We start from the raw sequence: 12,195 nt of genomic DNA on the forward strand, positions 1-12,195 counted from the left end.
AATAAATTGATTTGAGGCCCCCTCCTGATATTCAACGACCTTGCGTATCATCAGTTACATGATTGGTATCATACAAATAAATAAAATAATAATAATAAATAAATAGTATTCTAGATCATCTTGCTTTCTTACTTTCGTACTTTCCTTTCTTTCTTTCTTTCTTTCTTTCTTTCTTTCTTTCTTTCTTTCTTTCTTTCTTTCTTTCTTTCTTTCTTTCTTTCTTTCTTTCTTTCTTTCTTTCTTTCTTTCTTTCTTTCTTTTTTTCTTTCTTTCTTGCTTTCTTTCTTTCTTTTTTTTTTTTCTTTTTTCTTTCTTTTTTCTTTCTTTTTCTTTCTTTCTTTCTTTCTTTCTTTCTTTCTTTCTTTCTTTCTTTCTTTCTTTCTTTCTTTCTTTCTTTCTTTCTTTCTTTCTTTCTTTCTTTCTTTCTTTTTCTTTCTTTCTTTCTTTCTTTCTTTCTTTCTTTCTTTCTTTCTTTCTTTCTTTCTTTCTTTCTTTCTTTCTTTCTTTCTTTCTTTCTTTCTTTCTTTCTTTCTTTCTTTCTTTCTTTCTTTCTTTCTTTCTTTCTTTCTTTTATTATTTTGCTCTGATGTTTTTACAAACGATAAGTGATAAGGGAAAGGATCGCCATGATCACGTTGGATACAAACAGCCTTCAAACTAGATAACTGTCTTAATACAAATACAGTTTTCCCATGATAGACCCAGATATAATAGCTTAACAATATTATATATTGTAAAAAAAGCACGAAACAGATACAGTTATAAATTATTATCAATAAAATGCAAAATCAAGATCAAGAGGTCAGCACGGTTAATGATAATACATACAATCAATGAAAATCTAGACTTGATATTCGTCTTACATGTAATTTGAACCAAGTTTCAAAGACAGAGATAATGAAGTAGGATTATAAGTTTTTTTAGACAAATTTGAGACAAAATATTATATTGACAGTGATGAGTGATAAGACGTAGGCTGAGATTACATTTCCAGCAAAAATTAATTAAGTATTCTAGTGTGTTCTGCTGGTGTGGTAAATTTAGCATGCTAAAGAGCCACATAATGAATACCGCAAATAGATTCATCAGGATTGTCCAAATACAATTAGGCCTATACAAAATGTTCGTAAACAAATCCAATAAAAGGTGATGTTGACATACCTCAATGACGTTTCGTGATGTATCACAGCACTTTCTCAAATTGAATGATCAGCTTTGACCTTTCTCGTCTGTTGCTTAACATAACATTAAATAACATTTGTTGGTAATTTACTGCACAGCAAACACAAATGTTTTACAGAAAACATTTAAATGTCGGGTTATATACGGGGTTATATAAAGGGTATAAAAACGTTTAATAACATTCCAAAAACATTTTTTTTAACTTGTTACAAATCATACTAAACAGAATGTTATTTTGGGTTTGAAAAAATATTTTGCAAAAAATGTTTGCCCAAAATATTTACAATAACGTTTTAATATATGGCGTGAGGTGACGCCTTTGTGTTCATCGTCCACCACTTTTTCTGATTGTTCTCCTGTCTGGTTCTTGATTGCCTTGTGTATGAGGTTTGAGGGATAGCCATTCATGTTCAATGCCTTTTCAATGTGTTTGAGTTCGTCTTTTCGATGTTTTCATCACACAGAGTCAGTGCTCTGTGAACCAGTGTATTGACAACAGTGTTCTTGGCAGACATATGGTGACTAGAGTTGAAATGAAGATATTGATCAGTATGAGTGGGTTTTCGGTATATGGAGAAACTCAAGCTAGTGTCAGATCTCTGCACTTTGACATCAAGGAAAGGTATGCCACCGCCTCTTCAATCTCCATGGTGAACTGAATACGCTTGTGTTGATTGTTGAGATGATTAACCAGTTCGTCTTTGCCATGTCGCCAGACGACGAAGGTGTCATCAACATATCTGAACCAAGCAACGGGTTTCAAAGGATACGTATCCAGTGCTTTGGTTTCAAAGTGTTACATGAAGATATTCGATGTTATTGGGGAGAGGGGTGAACCCTTTGCCTGACCCTCTTTTTGTTCATAGAATTTCCCTTGCCATTTGAAGTACGTAGATGTGAGGCATAACTTCATAAGTTCTACGATATCATCGCTTGTCATGCGTAATGTGTATTTAAATGTATCATCATCATGTGGCTCTGTCGAGAGATAGACCAGCTTGTAACATCAACATAATGTGTTTGTTTTGCTTTATTAGACTTGAGACCCGTTGTGGGCATTAGACCTTTAGGAACATTGCCTCTGCATCTTGGTAGGAAGAGCAATTGATTGTGCAATGTAGCATTCTTGCATAGTAGTTTCTTATATTTCTTTGAATATTTCTTGCCGTCCGCCCGTAGAGATTAAACAAATTAAAAGCCTATCCCACAATAAATTTAAATTATTTAACTTATCATTTTCAAATTGTCAAAATTTTTAAAATAATTTTTAATCACTAAAAACTGTAAAAAATCAAAATCAACTCCTGAAAACAATAAAATAGGCTACATAAGAAATTCAACGCATGTAAGAGGATAGGAAAATGACAATTTCGTGTGCGTGTATTTCATTTTAATCAAGCAGCATTTCCGAACCCCAAATCGGATTCAAATGAAATAAAAAGCATTCGATAGCTAAGATTGTACATTTTTAAATTATCGAAAAACCTCAAAATGCAAATTCCTGTTTTCACCTTTCAGTTACTATTTTCGCCTATTTTGTTATATGGTTGTAAATTCAATGAACTATGACTTTGCTTAAAGAGCGCATACAAATTCATATATAAGCCCCCAATAAATGAAATCAGTTGCAAGGTTCGAACTTGCATGTATAATAACTGAGAATTTAATGCAAGATTCTATCTGTTTGAATGCATCGGACACATTACAAACTTATCGGGGGCACCCCCCCCCCCATATTGGTACAGGCACGTCGCAAGCGAGGCGCCTGGGTGGTGCACGTGTCATGTACACCTAATTACCCCTTTTTTCTTTTTTCACCAGCTTACACCCAATGACCACCTTTGTAGAAGTTTACATCAAATCTGCACATTTTTGCTAACTTCGCGCGCATTTTGAGCAAATTTAACATCCTTGGGGCAATTATAGCTTCAAAATTGCACATTTTTGTCCAGAAACAAAATAGTCAGATTGAAGTAATGGAGTGTAAAAGGGTGTGCGCCCAGCGAGAAATTTACAAGTAAAGTATACCGGTATATAGTAATCATGGTAATAGTGTTAGTATAGATTATCATAGGAAACAAATGATTATAAAAATTCACACATATTTAACGTGATATTTAATATAATCCTACTTCATTATATCTGTCTAAACTTGTTTAAAATTAAGACGAATATCAAAAGTCTAGATTTGTATTGATTGTGTGTATTAACCGTGCTAACCTCTTGATTTTGATGATGTCTTGCATTTTATTTATAATAATTTAGAGCTGCGTCTGTTTAGTGCTTATCTTGCCTGTGTAATTTTTGACAATGTATCATAATCACCAGCAAGCTATGTTAGCACATCTTTGACATTAACAAAGGTACCAGAGTCTTAATTTTGACGATTTTTACGGTCCTCTGGATGAGCAAATCACTAAATATGCCTTTAATTCTTAAATATTCGTATTTTGTGTAAGTTTGGCCACTCTTTATAGGAATATCTAATATCAAAATCTTATAAAAACAACTTTTTTAGATTCAGGAAACGGTAATAAACAGTATGATGCCAAATAACCTCGAATTCATTTCGCTAAATAAAAAGTAAGTAATTTTAAAAGAATGTGATCATATTAATGATAAAGGTCGTCATTGGCGCTTAACTCATAACCCTGTGTTGTTACCACCCTTAGTTTAATTGTTAAGTCGTATTGAAGAGAATTTAATTTCAACCATTCCGTATTTGTACGAAAGTCGCAGGAAATAAAAATGTCCTTGAACATCACAGAATGCTGTATCATATTTAATCGAATCATTCGCCAAAACATCATGTATGAGAAACATTCTGTTTCAATACTATCTTGATGACATTAGTGTCCGACTCGACATTACTGTGGATTAAATTAATTGTTAGCGTCACCTAAAGCTGAATTTACATTCAATCGCTAAGTGATATGTTCTTGTCCAAGGAGGTGACGCGTTATACCCAACGCTCAAGAGGCAGTTTATCTCATTGGTCAAAAACCAAATGCTTGTCGCTTAGTTTTGGAGTATAAATCTAGTTTATGTCTCAAGGCTGCCTTAACGTGTCAGAGGATGATATTTTGCTTTCCCGGTGGAGGGAAAGCAAAACGTGACCGACAAAACGCAAAACTCCTTTATGTGCTCCATTTAAGGCAGCTGTGTACTCTAGACATTGTTTCTTTCGCAAAATTGAGTTTTTTTGATATGTTTGTACTTTGTTATGTTTTTTTTATAAATAAAAGGAATAAAAATCCAGATTGGTAAACTCCAACAGCAATAGATTAAGGATTATATTTCACGATTCCACTCGTGTTTGAAATTGAAAAGGAAAGAAAATCTTTACGCGCGCAACAACGCATCGCGTTGCGTGTCGCGCAATTTGTTAACGCACAAATACGCTACGCTTATCTGCATTCGCGGCGCATCTTATGGAAACACTACGGAAGCACAAAAACCTAGTGGTCAAATGGCTCCGTTTTAGCTGATAAAATGTGGGTGTTTTTTTTCAAGTTCTTTCCCCCGATTTAAATATCAAGTTATGAATGGATTTGGCTCAAACTTCTCAAGGGGCCGTGGATTTACCCGATGTTTATGTAATGTAAGGTAGAAAAATAAAACTGCCGCATTCTCCTGCGAGATTCGATGAAAGTGCAAAATGTGACCACTTTAAACTTCAACGGCCATTATTTCAATGTTCATTTTCTCGGTAAAATGACGATTTAGGTACACGATAACTCAATAAATACAGCATCTATAGGTAAGCAAATATGATCATCGTAAAAAGCATGATCGACTCAAGAAACGGTTTTCTCATTTTTTTATATTTTGGTCTAGTCTATTTCCGATTTTAAGCATCATTTTGTGCAAATAGGCGTTTGTGAATTTTAAAAAGTTCAATTTGATAAAAAACATAAAAAAACAGTTTTTGGAATGGAGCCTCAAGATTGAGCTAAAAACAAAATAAAATATTTTGGAAAGAGTGTTTTTTTGTTATTATGTACCTAACAAATATTGCCAAAAACTCACTTTTGTGATTTTCTTCATAATTGTTGTTTTTACCCCAAATCTGTATTTATATTAAGATTTATTGATGTCTTGCCTTCATAAAAATGTATACTTTTATATGTCTTGCGCGAATAATTACAAAGTTATTGCACTTTTACTACAGGGTGAGTAAAAAAAAGTGCAATAGAGCAAAGAATCGATATTTATGTAAGAACCAAGTTGAACTTTTCCATTATTGAAAGTTTTTATAAATATCACACTCAATAGTCACATTCTGTAACAAAATGAGGTGACTAGCTACTACCATTTAATTTTTATGAGTCCTTTTGCTGCGATACCCAATTTCATTATTTGTCCACGAGGTACCATGTATTTTGAATGAGAGCACACAATGCACGATAAAAGCACCAGCTCTGAAACTAACTTTAACTTAAATAATGTTGATTTTTGCGTTACCTTAATTTTTTTTCTATTCAAACAAACTTTCTAACATTACTTTAAGTCCTTCATACCTCACTCGACTCTAACTCAAGTTTTTTTAACCACAATATGTTCAACTTACTGGATATTTTGTAATTCACTCCACTTCAAAATTGCGCGCTTTCCATTTCGACATTTGAAAAACCCGCCTACAAATTTACATGTTTTTGATAGAGAATAAACATCTTAAAAGTAAAGGGAAAATGAAAATAACAACAAATAATGTTTCTTCTCCTTAACGAAGACCAAGGACAATAACACTTTGGGTGCTCCATTTTATTTCAATGCAATGAAGTTAAGAAAATGGCAGTGGTTCCAAATCTACCTTACGCAGAGTGGGCTGACATTCAAATTTTAGATGTCTATTGGACAAACATTAAAATTGGGTATCGCTACAAAATGTGTCCTAAAAACAAAACGGTAAATGCCAATTCCTTGATTTTTTCACACATGATCTCTAATGGATATGTTATTTATAAAATGTTTTTAAACCAAAAAGGTTCAATTCGGTTCTTAAATAAACATCGATTCTTTTCTCTATTGCACTTTTTTTGACTCACCCTGTACATGCATGTCTGAGAGTACACAGCCTCTTTAAAGGGTACTGGACACTCAATTAAAAAACGAAGAAGTCGTTATTCTGGATCAGGAGGAACAATGACATAGGCCTAGCTAGGTATAAACATGATAAATGAAGCCATCGAGGAGCAACCACCATCACTAAGGCCAAGTAAAAATAAAAATATGTTTCTCGTCCAGGTTTTTAAAAATTAGGAGGATGAGGGGCTTTTTATTTTCTATTTTTTTATCGGGAAACGACGCTAAATACCTGTATTTGGCACCATATTTTGGGTATTCGACATACAGATTGATATCTGAGAAAAGGAGGAGGCTCTTTTATTTTATTGTTTTGAGAGGTAGGTCCCTCTAGTGATCACAAAACTCTTCTTAAATGATGTATTATGCATTTACAAAGCCGTAAAATAAGTTTCAACTTCTGACATATCTTTTTCAACAAGTTATAACTGAAAGTTTAGAAAATAAAAAGAAATTTGAAAAATCTTCAAACAAGGAGGGCGCGGACGAGAAACATGTATTTTTCTTAACTCGGCCTAAACAAGCGAGGAGGACTTCGCTTTATAATCTCATGCAAACAGTGTACTTTGGTTATATTTATAAATGTGCTTATAAATACGCACGTGACCCATAAGGGCACGACCCCCGGCACGACATACACTGGTACCAAGACCAGCAAGCGTGACCAAATTCTCATGCATTGACCACTATACAGAAAGGGATAGGAACTCTGTACATAAATATGATCAAATTTAGATAATAATTGAATTGTAAAATTATTACACATTTTGCAATTCCGAATTTGTAATAGTTATCAAAAACAACATTTTGAAAGTATTTGACGACGGAAAAAAATCAACGACGGAAACGTTCACAATATAATCACAAAGTTGAACAAAATAGACAATTTTGCTGCACAGCACTCTCATGTTGTTCCGCTATTGCATTCAAATGTATAGGAAGATCACCCGCTATGAAGAAGGTCACTTCGAGACTTACAGTCTATAAGCTGTTATGGCAGCGCGGAGGTGGTCACGTGCCTTATAAAAGCGCATTTATAAATGCAACCGAAGTACACTATGCAAACGACCGGACAATCAACCATCTACCACGTGACCAGTCATCCACTAGCCAGGATTTTAATGTTCGTCCTCATTGGTAATTTTTTGTTCCATTTTTAGCAATTTTAAGGACATTTTACTCTTTGCCGTCCCCATTTTATCTCTGAAAATTGTCTGGGGCAGTTTTCCTCCCGGCTCTCCCCCCTACCTACGCCCTGAGTCTATCTGGTCAGTTACCTGATGAAGTCTGGTGGTTCCAGGCGCAACGGGATGGGCTGAAAGCTTTACGCCTCGCTTTACGCAGTAAATCAAAGGAAAAGTACATTACTAACTGTAATTGATCACACGTTGTTTCCTATATATGGACTCACCAAGGCTAATGATGCCGATATATTGATCAAAACGTAGCCGAGCACCATAAGTCTAGTCTCCATGTAACCATGGTAATAATATACTCTTAATAAGAATAAAAAAAGTGCAAATTTTTATCATATTAACCTTGATATTTCGATTTGTTTATGTCTGTGACATATGCAGGTACGTATATGTAAGTAAAAAAAATAATTAACTTAATTTTTGGTCTCAAAGAATCTATTTTCGATATGGCCAGTATAATGATGTCCCAATGAGTTGGTTGGATGAATTCCAGACAAAAAAGCTATAAAAAAAGCTGGCATTTCAATATCCTCTGGAGGGGGAGTACATTTTTTTCTGGAATATACACCAATAGCTTCCAATAAAGCTTTGGTGATCAACGAACAATTGAAGTGTTATAGCAATAATCTTGTAAAAAGTAAAAAGAACTTTACTCATAATTATGCGAAATGAATATCCGTCAATAAATTCATCAAGGTTGTACATAATTCATAATTTGCTAATGTTCTTGTGGTCAAATCCAAAAAAATGTCGGTATTTATAAAGATCATAATACAGTGGCGTACCGTGGCCGCCCCAACCCCGGGGGGCTGAAGAAATGTCAATTTTGCCGCCCCTTCCTCAACAGCCCGAAAAGGTTGACCCAAATTTGTTCTCGGTCGTTTGAAAAAGTGAAGAGCCAAAAAAAAAAAAAGGGTCCTAAAAGCACCACATTTTGATGTATAGTACAATTATTTCAAACATTTTTATGCTTTATCAAAATTTTCCGCCCTTTTTTATTTAGTAATTCTTACCCCTGTTTTTGCCGCCCCTTCTTCTTCCGCCGCCCCTTCATTTTGGCCGCCCCTGCTTTTACCCCGGGGGGGCTGGCGCCCCCAGCCCCCCGACCCCCCCAAAAAATACCCGCATGATATATACCTCAATGACGTTTCGTACCACACACTTCTCAAATTAACTGATCAATTCTTACACTCCTCGTCGTTTCCTGTTGGAACTTGATGTTGGTGGCGTTTTTGAGTGGAGTAATTGGTCATAAATGTGGGGTAGGAAGGGTTGGGATCAGAGATAAAGAACAAACAGAAAACGAAGACACATCGAGGATGCCATCTTGATCCGACAAAAAGGGCCAACATATTCAACCGACACGAGAGCAACCACTTCCTACCCACATTATTTTATGACCAATTGCTTCACTCCAAAACGCCACCAACGTCAAGTTCCAACAGGAAACAAACTAGTACGAAACGTCATTGAGGTATGATCTTTATTCCGGGACTTTTGGATTTGTACACAAGAACATTTGCAAATTAAAAATTGCGATATATATTTTAACAATAAGTTGCCGTTCATGTACCTGGCGCTAGGACGGTGAAGAGAAAATGGACAAAATTAAGTACCTTAGAAAAGGCAGAATTGTCAACTGTCGTCTTAGTAGGTAAGTTTGACCATGATAGGCGAAAACGTCAAGTGAGTAAAATATTTTGGTTTTGTGTATAAGAAAATTATTTTACTCCTATAACTATTGTAATCTATCAGTCAGTATACACGATCACTTTTATGTGCTCAGTCAATGTTTTATAATTATGTATATTTGATACAAATACGTTTAAGCAATGCGCATGCGTTTGCTAGTTAAGCATGTTAAGAGCGCAATATGCCAAATCTCTACGCAATGGTAATGAGTTTCGGTTAAAAGTATATGTATTTATTTATTACATCTTTTACCCGGGGTTCTTATACGGGGTCCAGCATCATATAACAATTGCACAACAGAAATTTAAAATTACGTATAAAAGTACAACAAAATTAATAACACATATCAAATCAAACCAACATGACAAAGTATAGCACCAACCAGCGTAACAATTTGACCAAAAAAACCCACATCTCTCTCTATATAAATACACTGTTGAATACATATGAAACCACTAATAACATTATAACTTACATATACATACTCTTAAACATTGTAAATTTAAGGCGTAATATAATTTTCGGTATCACTACCATTTAGCAAGGTGGCAGTAGCGCTAACAGACCAGCTGCAGTTTGTCTTGTATTGATGCCATGATTATCAGATACATAATTATTTGGAAGACAGATATGATGGCGCCAGGCCATTTAAAGATTTAAACATCAGTAGTGCTTTGAAATATGTGCAACGATCACAAAGTGAATTACATCCTAATACTGGAAACATAACATTATACGAGGTTTGGGAATTTACGCTGAAAATAATTTGTGTAAGATATTGAGTTTGTGTACATCATTTTCATACCGACCAAACCATACAACACAGCAATTAGTCAAAACAGGGTTAAATCAACATGATCAGTGACTTATTTATTATTAAGGGTATTACAATTAAGAAATTGAATACATGAATCCAAAACCCACCCAAGTCCATGGGAAGTGATTTTGAGAAAAAAACCTGTGTATCATTTTTAATTCCTTCAGTTATATTTACCTGGTCAATATGGTAAGTTGTACGTGCAAATGGGTGGGTTAAACTGTATTAGGTATGACGATTAGCATTTCAGGGACTTCGTGGGGTTCATTTTAAATTCTGGACTTGGGTGGTCTTTTGAATCATATACTAAGACAATAATGTTGGAATGAGATTACCACTAGTAAGATAATACAAAATAAAGCACATAGTTATGTATAATGTTGATAAGCATTCTGCCATGTAATATAAACCACCCACTTTCCTTGATTAAACCCATTTTTTTTTCAAAAGTCACTCTCCAGCAATGAATGTGTTACAAGTGGACTTTTATACATACTGGATTTCAATCAATGTGTTACAAGACTCAAATCATGGACTTGGGTTGATTCTTTCATACATGCTATTTTTCACATGCTCAATAGACACAGAGGATGAATTTGAGTTGTTCTTTCATGCATATGACAGGCCTATGTATAGCAACATTTTCCCATGCTTAACTCAATTTGGCCAAAGTATGGACTTGGGTGGCTTTTGTATTCATATATTCAATTGTTAATAAAGACAGCAACACCACCTCCATCTCTTTTACGATCACATCTCAATACCGTAAAATTCCGTCTACAAGCATATATATGCCTCTAAACGAGGTTTTTTTTTGACACAAGAGACAAGAGGCAGACACTCTCAACAAAAACGTTATTTGGAGTTTGAACAACTATATTACTGATAAAGGCGGCTGTACAAACATGTATATTTGTAAGACCAATCTATTGCAATGTTTTTGAGAAGGGTATTGGCCTTTCATATCTTTCGTTAAAAAAAACCTCGTTTAGAGGCATATATGCTTCTAGACGGAATTCTACGGTATATTATAACCATCAAATTTTACTTCTTCACCACTGATTGTCAAGTCACACAAAGATTCATTTAATGACAAGACTACAAAAAGATGGGCATATTTTATCTACCATCTTGCAGTTGTAAATATTCATTTCTATTCTCAATATCATTATTATTGGATGAAATAACACGATTAACCCTAACCCCCTGACGGCTTTTTGTCGACTGGAAGGGAAAGGAGGGAGAAATTAAGATAGAAAACGAACAAAGACGTTGTTGGCTCTGGGTGGGATTCGAACCCGAGACCCCTTACATGCCAAGCATAAATAAAAATATGTTATTATTAATCACGATGAACGCATTCAGTTTAACTCGATTTTCATTATCTGAACCAATATATTATTGAAAAATAACACTTTGGTGTTTTGCAAAAGTTCATTCTACAAATCATATACTTTGGAAACTTGCTTAATTTATTGTTGTTAATGAATTATGTATGTTTTACAAAAGTGTTGTTGATTCAGCCCTCTTTACAACATAACTCAAGAACCACAGGACCTACAAAAGTATATCTGTGATATTTGAATTCTTCTACACGCTCGCTATGAATTGAGCAATGCAATTTTTGCTAAAGCTCACTACCATTCGCAAGATGCTGTGAACTACTTTTCTTGACTGCTTCGACCAACAATACATCGTATATCCTTAAAGTATTCAATAGTAATGGTCATAAAGAGTTTATATAATGAGAGAAAAAGTATACGTAGGCTTGTGTTATTGAATGCAACATATCTTGCATAATTATAATTGCTCACTTCAATACTGAACAATTTTGATTTTGGAATCGCGAAAGCCCGAGTGAAACCGGGACTTTGCCTCTAACACACAGCTGTCAAACATACTTGTTTATCAATCCAATTAACCACAAGTACTCGCTAAACGTACGTCTATGAACCAATTGAGAGTTTAACTTTCGCGCCAGCTGAAAAGCGCTGCAAATTCCACAGATTGTTGTGTACGATGTAGTGAATGGTAATGGCACGTGCCAGGAGGATTTAAACCATAACGAGATATGGGTGACCAATCACAAGCCAGATCCATTTGAGGATGCATTACATCATGGCCAATTTTAGTAGGCCAGAAATCTCATCCATAAACAACCGTGTTAAAGCCTTAATGTACGATCTTTTTTCAGAATATACCGTTATTTTTTTTTCAAAACCG

The sequence above is a fragment of the Amphiura filiformis genome, chromosome 19 (assembly GCF_039555335.1).
Source record: "Amphiura filiformis chromosome 19, Afil_fr2py, whole genome shotgun sequence".
Lineage (NCBI taxonomy): Eukaryota > Metazoa > Echinodermata > Ophiuroidea > Amphilepidida > Amphiuridae > Amphiura > Amphiura filiformis.